This window comes from Microcaecilia unicolor, chromosome 4 (assembly GCF_901765095.1).
Source record: "Microcaecilia unicolor chromosome 4, aMicUni1.1, whole genome shotgun sequence".
NCBI lineage: Eukaryota > Metazoa > Chordata > Amphibia > Gymnophiona > Siphonopidae > Microcaecilia > Microcaecilia unicolor.
This window is the reverse complement of record NC_044034.1, coordinates 314,038,747-314,049,835: the sequence shown is the minus strand read 5'-3', so window position 1 is coordinate 314,049,835 and position 11,089 is coordinate 314,038,747. Positions and strand designations below refer to the sequence as shown.

At 37.7% G+C, this 11,089-nt stretch overlaps 1 long non-coding RNA gene across 1 annotated transcript; it reads left to right on the top strand.

The window, feature by feature from the left end:
- The first annotated feature begins 467 nt into the window (after positions 1-467).
- LOC115468097 lies at positions 468-4,416 on the top strand. The gene is made up of 3 exons (XR_003941823.1): positions 468-478; positions 3,376-3,381; positions 4,325-4,416. It is a non-coding gene; the product is annotated as an uncharacterized LOC115468097 (long non-coding RNA).
- The last annotated feature ends 6,673 nt before the right edge of the window (positions 4,417-11,089 follow it).

Genomic DNA, 11,089 nt, shown 5'->3' with positions numbered 1-11,089 from the left:
ATAGTCAAAATTTTAAAACTTAGCTTTATAGTTGCAATTCAGCAGCATTTTTCTCCCAGAGCAAACCTCTGCCGACATGGCCAGGTTTCGATATTCTTCTTCAGGGAAGAGGTATGCTGAAAAGAAATTGCATATATTAAAATTATATTCTACTTCTTATTTATTACTATTGAAGCATTGGGACACTATTATATAAATATTTCAAATTGGAAGTGTTTGGGAGGATAGTGATTACATTTGAATTAAGTCCCCACACTTGGAAGATACAGGTCTACTTAATTTGATAGACGTTTTAATTCTGAGCACATCACATCTTTATTATATATTTTTCATTTTTTAAAATTTGTTGATTGTTTATTTGTTACTCTGGAAATAGTTTTGTTTGTTTGTTAGGTCAGAAATGGCTGAAACCTATTGCCATTTAAAAGTTCTTTGGTAGTATATTTCAAATGAGTTGGTTACCTCAGTTCAGTTCTTAGTGAAAAAGGGCCTACCTCACGTTAAAAAAATCACTATCTTGGTGTGGTACTAGCTGACACTTTTGCTAACAATCTCATCAGAGACAGAAGGACTGTATTACCCTCTCAGACATGTGAGAAGTATCTTCTAGAGCAGAGAGGTACAGAGAAGTTTGTAGGAAGGAGTGTGTACACTTTTTTTTGTTTGTTTTATGATGGTGTTTGGTGGAGATGTGCATATATATTTGGATGAATTGGAAAATGAGATGTATGGGTGCATTTTCAGTTTGTTTCACCTTTTCTGAACTGAATGAATGGAACCACAATTTTAACTGAATTGCAATTTATTTCATTTGTTTTTTTGCAAAGTGCCTACAGGCACACTGGAGCCTACAAACCTGATCTCTTAGAGATGTATCTTTCACAAATCTGTCTAGCAGAGCTTTACCATTTCTCATTCATCCAAACTGCTTCTATGAATACTGTTTTGGATTTAGTTCACACATATCTGGCTAAGATTAAAAAAATGATTCATTTTTCATGCTGCTGTAATAAATGGTGAGAAATATAAATGACAAGAAATTCACATCAGGGACATCTACATGCTTCTAAGGAGTCCTAAATAATTCTGATAGAGATTGGAGCCTGTTGTAAATTGATTATCTAAATTATTTTCACTCCTTGGAAATGAATTCCAAGACTTTGGACTCTCCAAATTCATTCCTTGATTTTTTCTTTATTAATATGAAAATTCCTAAATACAACATCCCAACCTAGACAACCTGTTATAAAATCATGCTCCATGTTGTTTATTCATATTTTATTTTGACTTTTATTGTTTTTTAATGTTTCTAGGTTTTCTTTTAGAGTTTAAGATCTTTATGTCATTTGTTATTTTATCTCACTTTATATAATCTGGATGCCTAATGTGAGTGGAGGAGTGGCCTAGTGGTTAGGGTGGTGGACTTTGGTCCTGGGGAACTGAGGAACTAAGTTCCATTCCCACTTCAGGCACATGCAGCTCCTTGTGACTCTGGGCAAGTCACTTAACCCTTCATTGCCCCATATAAGCCGCATTGAGCCTGCCATGAGTGGGAAAGTGCGGGGTACAAATGTAACAAAAAAATAGTATAGGTAATACAACAAAATACCAAAATAATAAATAAAATGTGAAGAGTCACAGCAGAGTATACATTCCTCTAAAATGCTATTTTGGAAATGTTGCAAAATGAAGGGCCTTGTGTAATAAAAAATTTCTGCACAGTCATAGATCCATTAAAAGGTACATTTGGACCAACCTTTTATATACCTAGCTGAATGTCATCTTAAATTTTTAGTTCACATCACAAACAGTGACAACAAAGGGATAACAAAGAACCAAATTATTCCACTGCTGCATTTTGTCTCCCTTGCTTTACCTGTGATAGAGTAAAATTTGATTTCCATTAGTGGGATGGGAGAAGAGACTGGGGATATGGTCCTTGGAGGGGTTTTGTGCCTCAGTTTGAATTACAATCTATGAGGCTGTATATGTAAGTAGTCAGAACAAAGGCAACTTGCATCCAGAATAACATCAAACAGAGTAGATAGACTTTATGGTCCTAGTCTTAATAGTCTAGGTTACCTGGCAGACATCTCTTAACACACACTCTTGGTCAACTGTAATATTGAAAAATATTCTTTTAGACTGTGAAACTGGAGAGGAAAACTGAGATGAAAGTTAAGCATGTTAACATTTTCTTTCACTTTATGCATAAGACATCCAAAATACTAATGAGATTTATTCTGAAAATTACTTTATAATTGTGTTTTAACTGCACACTGACATTTAATAATGTCAGAGGTATTTTGCTTTAGGTAGAGTGATTCCAGTCTCTGTAGAAAATTAATTACCATTTCCTGAATAAACTATATTTTTTGATTGACCTAAGCAATGTTTCAAGGTTAGGCTACTTTCTGATATTTGAAAGGAGTCTTAGTTGAAGCGATCAATGATGATATGTAAATATATATGTGGACTCTGGGGTCTACTTACTAACTTGTGGTGAGGTTTAAAAGTTACCATGATTTAATGGTCAAATTTTATCCTCAGTCACTGCAAAACTTCTGTGGTAACTGCTGGAGACATTCAAAACAGTTTGCCATTCATTTAACACAGAGAATGGTTCTTTGTCAGGTGTTTACTGAATGGCAGATAATGCAATGCAGTTAGCTACACCCATTCAGGTGGCATTAACTACGCTGAATTTCCTGCTGCTCAGACAGATTAGGTAGGGTAAGTAGTCCACTACATTCCTATATTCCTCACTCATGATCCCTTCCACATTAGGTAGATGACACGGAAATACATGGAAATTGGCACACATTAAACCCCATATCTAATATATGTTGCTCGAAATTGTGCATGCCAAGTTGGGCATGTGCCTAATTTGCAAGCACATTTTAATTGAACAATGAGCCAATTAGTGCCAATAATTGGGTGCTAACAATCAATTATTGGTGCTAATTGGCAACAAATTAGAATTTATGTGCACATCTTTGTAGTCAGTATTCCATAAGGATGTGCATGTTAATTTTCCATGTGGATCATGGAACTCCCCGTATTCCTGGAAGTGTGGTCCAGGTTTGGTCCCTGCTGGTAATGGAGGACTCTGGAGGATCCAGCGTAGTGGGGAACACTGAGAGGCTGATTCCGGGTCAAATTATGACATCTGTGGCTCATCTGAGACCATCTTCATCACCTTCGGGGGAGTTAAAGATTGGGAATCCGACGGTGACGGAGGAGATGGGATCCAGAGCATTACCATCTGCAGCAGAGGTTCTGTCTGCCTCTTCGGTGTCTGTGGCTCCTCTGAAATCATTAGTGTTGGAAAACATGCAAAGGGGACTTAATTTGTGATTGTTAAATTTTCCCCAGACTTCAGTGAGAGTATTTTATACTTTCTCACAAACAGTATTGAAGTTTCCGGAGCCTGCTAGGTCACCCTTGCAGTGGATTTTCTATGTGACCCCTACTGAAAAAAAGATCTTCTGAACTTCCTGTGGATTTAAATACCCCAGATATATTGGAGTTATCAGATTCAGACAGAATAGTGACTACTACGGCTACACTTTTGGTGTCTTTTGATTTTCATTAAGACAGAGACTCAGTTTTGAGACTTTATTTTAAGACCTCTGATACTTCATTTATGGGTAAAAAACTGCAGTATTTTATAATGTCTCTAAATGGACACAATCTAGAAAAAATAAATTCTTGGAGTTACGTTCTTCTGTAATAGGATTAGAAACTACTTTCTAGCTTAGATTTCCTTGCAAATGTTATATTACTTATCAGAATGTCTGATATATTTTTTATGAACCTACTCAGTTGAGATTTTTTTCTTGAGGGAAAAGGAGTAATCTCTATTTGACCTCTCAGTATTTGAATGTTTAGAGTTACCATTTGTCAGGTCTATTTAACTGAAGAGAGGATTTCTTACTAATTGCCTCTTTACCTATTTCTTTAAAATATGCATCTTTCTATGGATTTGTCATTTTTGGATCTCTTGAACTAATGTGGACTGGGTTTAAAGTTAATTTTCTTCTCATTCTTTGAATGTATATTATGCAAATTCCTTGTTTAACAATCTGGATGTCTTGTCAAAGATTTATATCTTTGTTGTAAAATTGAAATGCAAATTAAAAAAACAAACAAACAGGAAAGTAGCTTACTAAAGAGGGCCCCCTGTATACAATGTTTATGCAGATTTGAAGGAACTTCTACAAAGGCATTTAAAGGCAACTCTATAACAGGGCACCCACATTTAGGTAGCACTTGAGCATGTAAATATACTGAATAATGTCACTTATGCCTGTTAACTCCCAAGTTCTATAAATGGTGCTGAAAATTGTGAGTGCAAATGTGGGTGTATGCCCAAGTTGCAAGTGCAATTTAATTGAATAATGAGCCAATTAGCACAGATAATTGGGCTCTAACAATCATCAGTGTTAATTGGAAACAATTAAAAGTTATGTGCATGTCCTGATCCATGCATTAATTTTACATGCAGCTGCAAAAAGGGGGTTTGGTCATGGGCAGATCTGGGAGTATTCCTGTAATTTATGTGTACTGTTATAGAATGCGGATGATTCCTCTGTACCTAATTTAGGCGCGAGGATTTACACCAGGGTTTAGTTGGTGTAAATGGTAGCGCTTACAGTTAGATGAGGTTCCTGGCACCAAGTACTATTCTTTAAACAGTACATACCTTTGAACGCAGTTTATAGAATAACACAGATCATTTTTTAATTGGCATGATTTTTTAGAGATGTTTAAATATCTCAAGGTCATTTATGTACAGGAAGCGAGTCTTTTTCAAATGAAGAAGAGCTCTGGAATGAGGAGGCATATGACAAAGTTAAGAGGGAATAGGCTTAGGAGTAATCTAAGGAAGTACTATTTCACAGAAAGGGTGGTGGAGGAGGCATAGAATGGCCTCCCGGTGGAGGTTGTGGAGTTGAGGACTGTTCCAGAATTTAAAAAGGCATGGGATAAGCATGTGGGATCACTTAGGAAAAGGAAGAGTTAAGGGTTACAGAGGATGGGCAGACTGGATGGGTCATATGGCCCTTATTTGCTGTCATGTTTCTATGTTTCTATGTTTAGCACCATTTATAGAATTCAGTCCTAAGTGTACACTTATCTTTGAAAGTAACCACAGTGCAACCAAATGCTATTCTGTAAGGGCGCACACAAGTGGTATTGTATGTAAATGCAAAGGAACGTGTACATAGGTGGAGCATGGATGGGGTATGGGAGGGGCTCCCACTTACACACATGACTTACAGAATGTTGTAAGTTATGAGTGTCCCTGCCGCATTAGATGCCTGCAGTTATGCCAGGTCTATGATACACCTGTGGTACATATATGTAAGACATGCTGATACTGGGTTATACTAGTATTCTATAGCAGGCATATAATAGCTGCCATAGCTTTCAGAGAACATGAGACCAAAATACAATCTCTGGTCAGTCTTTGTTTAAAACACTGACTGTTAGCAGCATTATCTGGATAGAGTGGTGAGCTACTGACACTGTGTAGACAGCAGCAATAACCAGGCACTCTGGGCCAGATTCTATATATGTCTCCTAAAAAATTTGCACAGTAAACATTTCCAACTAAGCGTATTCTATAAGCCACACCTTGATTTAGGCATGGTATATAGAATACGCTTAGTTGATATCCCAGCACCTAAATCTATGTGCCTCTATTTTCACCAATGAAAATGTGGTGTAGATCCCCGCCTAAAGATTTATGCGCACTGGGTCATATCCTATAACTTTGCATGTAAATTTAGGAATGCCCAGGAAACACCCATTTCCCCACCCATAACCATGCCCCGCTTTGCTTGTGCACTTTAGAATTTAGGCACAGTGTTACAGAATACGCGTAGCAATTTCTGCATGTAATTATTGCCAATTAGTGCTCAATATTGCTTGTTAACTGTTGTTAAATTGATATTAACCTATTAATTAACATCCATTAAAGTAATTTGTGCATAACCAATACTGTAATGCACATTAAAGGGCCCTTTTACCAAACTACGGTAAAAAGTGGTCTTTGCACATCCTTACGCAGGTCATTCCCACATGCTAAGGTCATTTTTACAATCAGGGTAAAAAGGCCAATTTTTCTATTCTCCATATTAATGGCCATGTGCTTATTTTCCTATTAGCACATGGCTATTAGCGCATGAATCCTTACCGTCACCTATTTTGTAGGTGGTACGTACTCACATGCTAAACCTGTGCTAGTCAGTTACTGCATGGTAATGCCCACGTGCTAACTGAATAGTGTAGAACATGCCTACTTTCTGTCCCCAGACCTGCCCCAGCATTAAAAAAAAAAAACAATTTTTTATGACACGGGTTGCGTGTGCACATCTAAAAATTACCATGGGATGCCTCAGCACACCTTGTGGGAAGGCATTATTTTCTGCAGTAAACAGGCATTAGTCCTTACTGCAGCTTAGTAAAAGGGCCCCCTAAATTTTGTTTTATTAAAATGAATGTGTGAAATGAACTCCCCCCCCCCAAAAAAAAAAAAAAAATCCTGAAAATTGCGGAAAAAGCCAACACTAATCAACAGCTCTAAAGAGTTTGTTTTGTACACTTCCATGATAGAAAGCTAGCTGGGGTAACACATCGATGACTCAAATTCACAAACAAGTGTGATTTTTCAGGACATCTGTAATGAATATTTATTACTTTTTTTAAAACAGTAACATATATGTATGTATGTTTACTTTACATGTTTCAAATATCCTGAAACATTGGTAATCGTTTACAGTTAAGCACTGTCTTCTGACACCCTTGATTTAGAAAATGTCTAAGCAATGTGTGGATTTTGATCGTTTTTGTTTGACTTCTGACCCTGCCTTTGAACTTTCCTGTGTTCTAGTACATTTTGCTCTCTTGCTTGGTAGTAACAATATTACTGGTGGCTACAGAGCTTTTTGGATTCCTTTAGGATAGATAATAAAATGGAATATGAATTCAAATTTAAAAAAATAATGTAGTTTCTACAGCATTATTTTTATTGGTAATATTCAAACACATCAATTTCCTGGCACAGAAGGTCTGATGATGTACTGAGTTGCACACAATGCTGGTGACTTTTCTGAAAAGTTTTTAAAGTTTTATAGAACCCAGGGGGCCTCTAAGTCAAAATCTGAACCTTAAACTGTCGTGGTTATATCACAAAATTGTACACGTAAATAATCCAATCAGTCTTTAACTCTGCAACTCATTAATCTTTCCTCTCCTCTGGCCCACTCTCTCTCTAATGGATATTGTGAAGAACACAAAATGAACTCTGTCTGAAAGCCAAATTAAAGTCATGATGTTTTCATGCTCCTTTTAAGTTGAAATAACTTCTTTTTTTAATAGGGAAGACAGCATCAGTGAAATAGAAGAATTCTGACTTAAAATATGATAGCTTGTAAGCTGAATGAATATTTCTAACTAGATTTATAGCAGCTGAAGCAAAACACTGGAGGATATAAAATACCTATAGCCAAATCAATCAGCTCATGGCAATGCTCTCTTTACTGAGATATGAAGCTCAGCACTGGCAAATCAAACTGCTCTCATCTAAGGTTGGTGAGGTTCAAGCACATTCTGTTTCAAAGAAAACTATGTTCTATGAAGTCTTCCAAAAGTCAATAGATCCATGAAGCATTAGACATCTTTTCTCATTTAAAAATCCCTATTATAAAAAGTAGACTGATACACATATATAAAAAAACAAAGAAATAATTTATTCAAACCAACATAAAAACAGTACCCGACGTGGCCACGTTTCGCCCTTAGGCTGCGTCAGGGGTAAAACTAAAAATCAGGGGTGATCAAAATACCCCTTCAACAAAAACTGTGCTTGTCAACAGACACTGCTCTGGGTCAAAGTATCGGTCTACTTTTTATAATAGATTTTTATGTAGCAAGTAGACTGTTGCCTTTTTTGTTTTCTTTTTATCATTTAAAAATCCTACTTTTAAACTTCTATTTTCAAAGTTTGTGTGAGCTACATACCTATAATACTACTGCAGGCATATTTGGAATACTGTCACTAATTACTTCATATATATACATGCTGGATCTGACTGATATGACTATTTATTAAGGATGAACATGTTGGAGTGGAGGAGTGGCCTAGTGGTTAGGGTGGTGGACTTTGGTCCTGAGGAACTGAATTCAATTCCTGGTACAGGCAGCTCCTTGTGACTCTGGGCAAGTCACTTAACCCTCCATTGCCTGCCGCATTGAGCCTGCCATGAGTGGGAAAGTGCGGGGTACAAATGTAACAAAAATAAATAAATTTTCAGAAGACTGGTAAAATGCAATGAATAAGGACATTTTTGTTCTTGTATCTGTAAATGAACTGAATGACCATAAGGATGGAATGAAGTGATTCATCTTTCATGTGTATTCATTTTTGCCACCATTGCATTGCAGCTTATGGAGCAACACAGAGCAGAACTGCTTTGGGAGAGAGAAAAGACAGAAGGATGAGTCACTTCTCCAATCACTTTTAAACTTTTTGATAAGCAGCTAAACAAGCCTAGTCTTGCCTCTTTTCTCCCAGATCCATCGCTAACGATGTCACCAGCTCAGTAGGAAACTGAAAGCAATAGCAGAGCACCATGTTCTTTCCTATATTCAGAGAGATAAAGTCAGAAAGAAAAGTGCTGATTTAAGAGTCTTTCTCTGTCCCCTATGCACATGTGCTAAGCCATGAATAGCTTATGAGGGCTACCATAAGTGTGATAGTATCTATCAGAGACCCTAAGTAGGGTGAGGTTCCAGTGTCACTTCTGTTCATCTCAGGGTTAAGTGGCTTGCCCAAAAGGCTGCAGTAGGATTTGAACCTAGGCTCTCTGGTTCTCAGTCTGCTACTTTTACCATTGAGCTACTCCTCCACCCCAGAGGCTACTTTGCATAAAAAAAACAAAACAAATGAATGCATCCAAATAACACAGACATGGCTCAGACAAGCCGATACTCAAAACTACCGTGATAAGCCAACAGTGCAGAAATCATACTGCCGGAACAGCACTGAAACCTAGCTTGCCAATGCTCAAAGGAAATGATATTCAAATTATATGTGCATTGTAAAGCGAAAGCAAGGAGGGGAATGTGCTTGGTGCATGCACAGAAGTATTTTGCAGTAAGCTCAGTTCCTGTGTGCTTGCACCTGGCAAATCTGACCATGAAACACACATTGGCGTCTGTTTTCTGTGCCTTTTCAATTTTTTAACTTGGAATGCTCATATTTAAATCAGGGGCATATCTGCGTGGGGCCACAGGGGCCTGGGCCCCCACAGATTTCGCCCTGGATCCCCCTACCGCTGCCAACCCTCACCCGCTGCCGTTGCTTACCTTTGCTGGTGGGGGACCCCAACCCCCGCCAGCTGAGGTCCGTTTCCACCTGCCACTGCCTTTAAAAATATTTCTTCAGCTGGCGGGGGACCCCAACCCCCGCCAGCCGACCCGAGGTCTTTAAAGTTCTTCTCTTCTTCATCCTCCATGGCCGTGCTGCTGTTGAAAGATGTTGAATCCAGTTCGGAGTTTGACAATATATATTTGCATACAACGGAAGCAGTGCACACAGATATGTATATTCATGGTGGATATCTTGAATACCAGACTAGCTTGGGATACCCAAGGACAAGGTTGAGAAATCCTGTGCTAAATGGAGTAGAAAAATGAGGAACAACATAAGAAGGACTTAGTTACCCTCAGAAATTTGGAAAACTAAAACAAAATGCCAAAAAATCTCTCTCTCTCTCTCTCTCTCTCTCTCTCTCTCTGTATATACAGAGAGAGAGAGAGAGAGAGAGAGAGAGAGAGAGAGAGAGAGAGAGAGAGAGAGAGAGAGAGAGAGAGAGAGAGATTTTTTTGGCATTTTGTTTTAGTTTTCCAAATTTTTGAGGGTAACTAAGTCCTTCTTATGTTGTTTCTCATTTTAATAGGTATATGGGGTAGAAATCCAAGGTAGCAGTACTTGATGGAGAGTAAAGTATCAATATGTGCCAGTCAGTAGAAGTGTGCATTCCTTAACATGCGTTTGGTTTGTCTGTATCCCATAAAAATGTAAGCAAAATCAATTTAATGCATATTAACTTACAAATTAGAACATAAGAATAACCATACTGGGTGAGAGCAATGGTCCATGTAACCCAGTATCCTGCTTCCAACAGTGGCCAATCCAGGCCACAAGTACTTGCCAGAAACCCAATTATTAGCATATTCCTATGCTACCAATCCCAGGGCATACAGTGGCTTCCCCCATGTCCATCTGAATAACAGACTATGGACTTTTCCTCCAGGAACTTGTCCAAACCATTTAAAAACCCAGACACGTTAACCGCTGTTATCACATCCTCCAGCAACGAGTTCTAGAGCTTAACTATTCTTTGAGTGAAAAAATATTGTTTTAAAAGTATTTCCATGTTTTAAAAGTATTTCCATATAATTTCATTGAGTGTCCCATGGTCCTTGTACTTTTTAAAAGACTGAAAAACGTCAATGCGTTAAAAGTTCTACCACATATTCAAAACTTTTCGTGAAAAATATGTAAAACAAACTGAGAAAATGACCACAAATTAAGAAAAAGAATTTAAAAATGAACTTTTTGTTTGGTGCATAGCAGAGGCCTATTAGTCAGGGTTAAATCTATTGACCACAAGGTAGAAAAACAGTGCTAAAAGATAGTGGTCAAAGCCAAAGGACTGCTAGAGTGCACAAGTAAATGTATAGAGACATTATCACGACTGGTGATATACCAGTAGTGATAATGTCTCTATACAGGCCACTAGTGTCACCTTATCTGGGTACTGTTTTTAACTCTGGGGGCTTTATCTCCAAAGTTATATTCTTCTAAATTTTGAATTTCTAACTACCTCATATAAATAAAGAATATAGCCCCCTGAAAAAGGCCATTTGGGGCAGTTTAACAAGGGCGACTTTGCATTTTTTTAAATCTGCATACTTTTTGATGTTTTTAGTCTGGCTGAGATGAAATGATGAGATGTTAATGATGCTTCCCCATGACTAATTAAAGGATGGGGATGACTCAGCATCATTAATAATG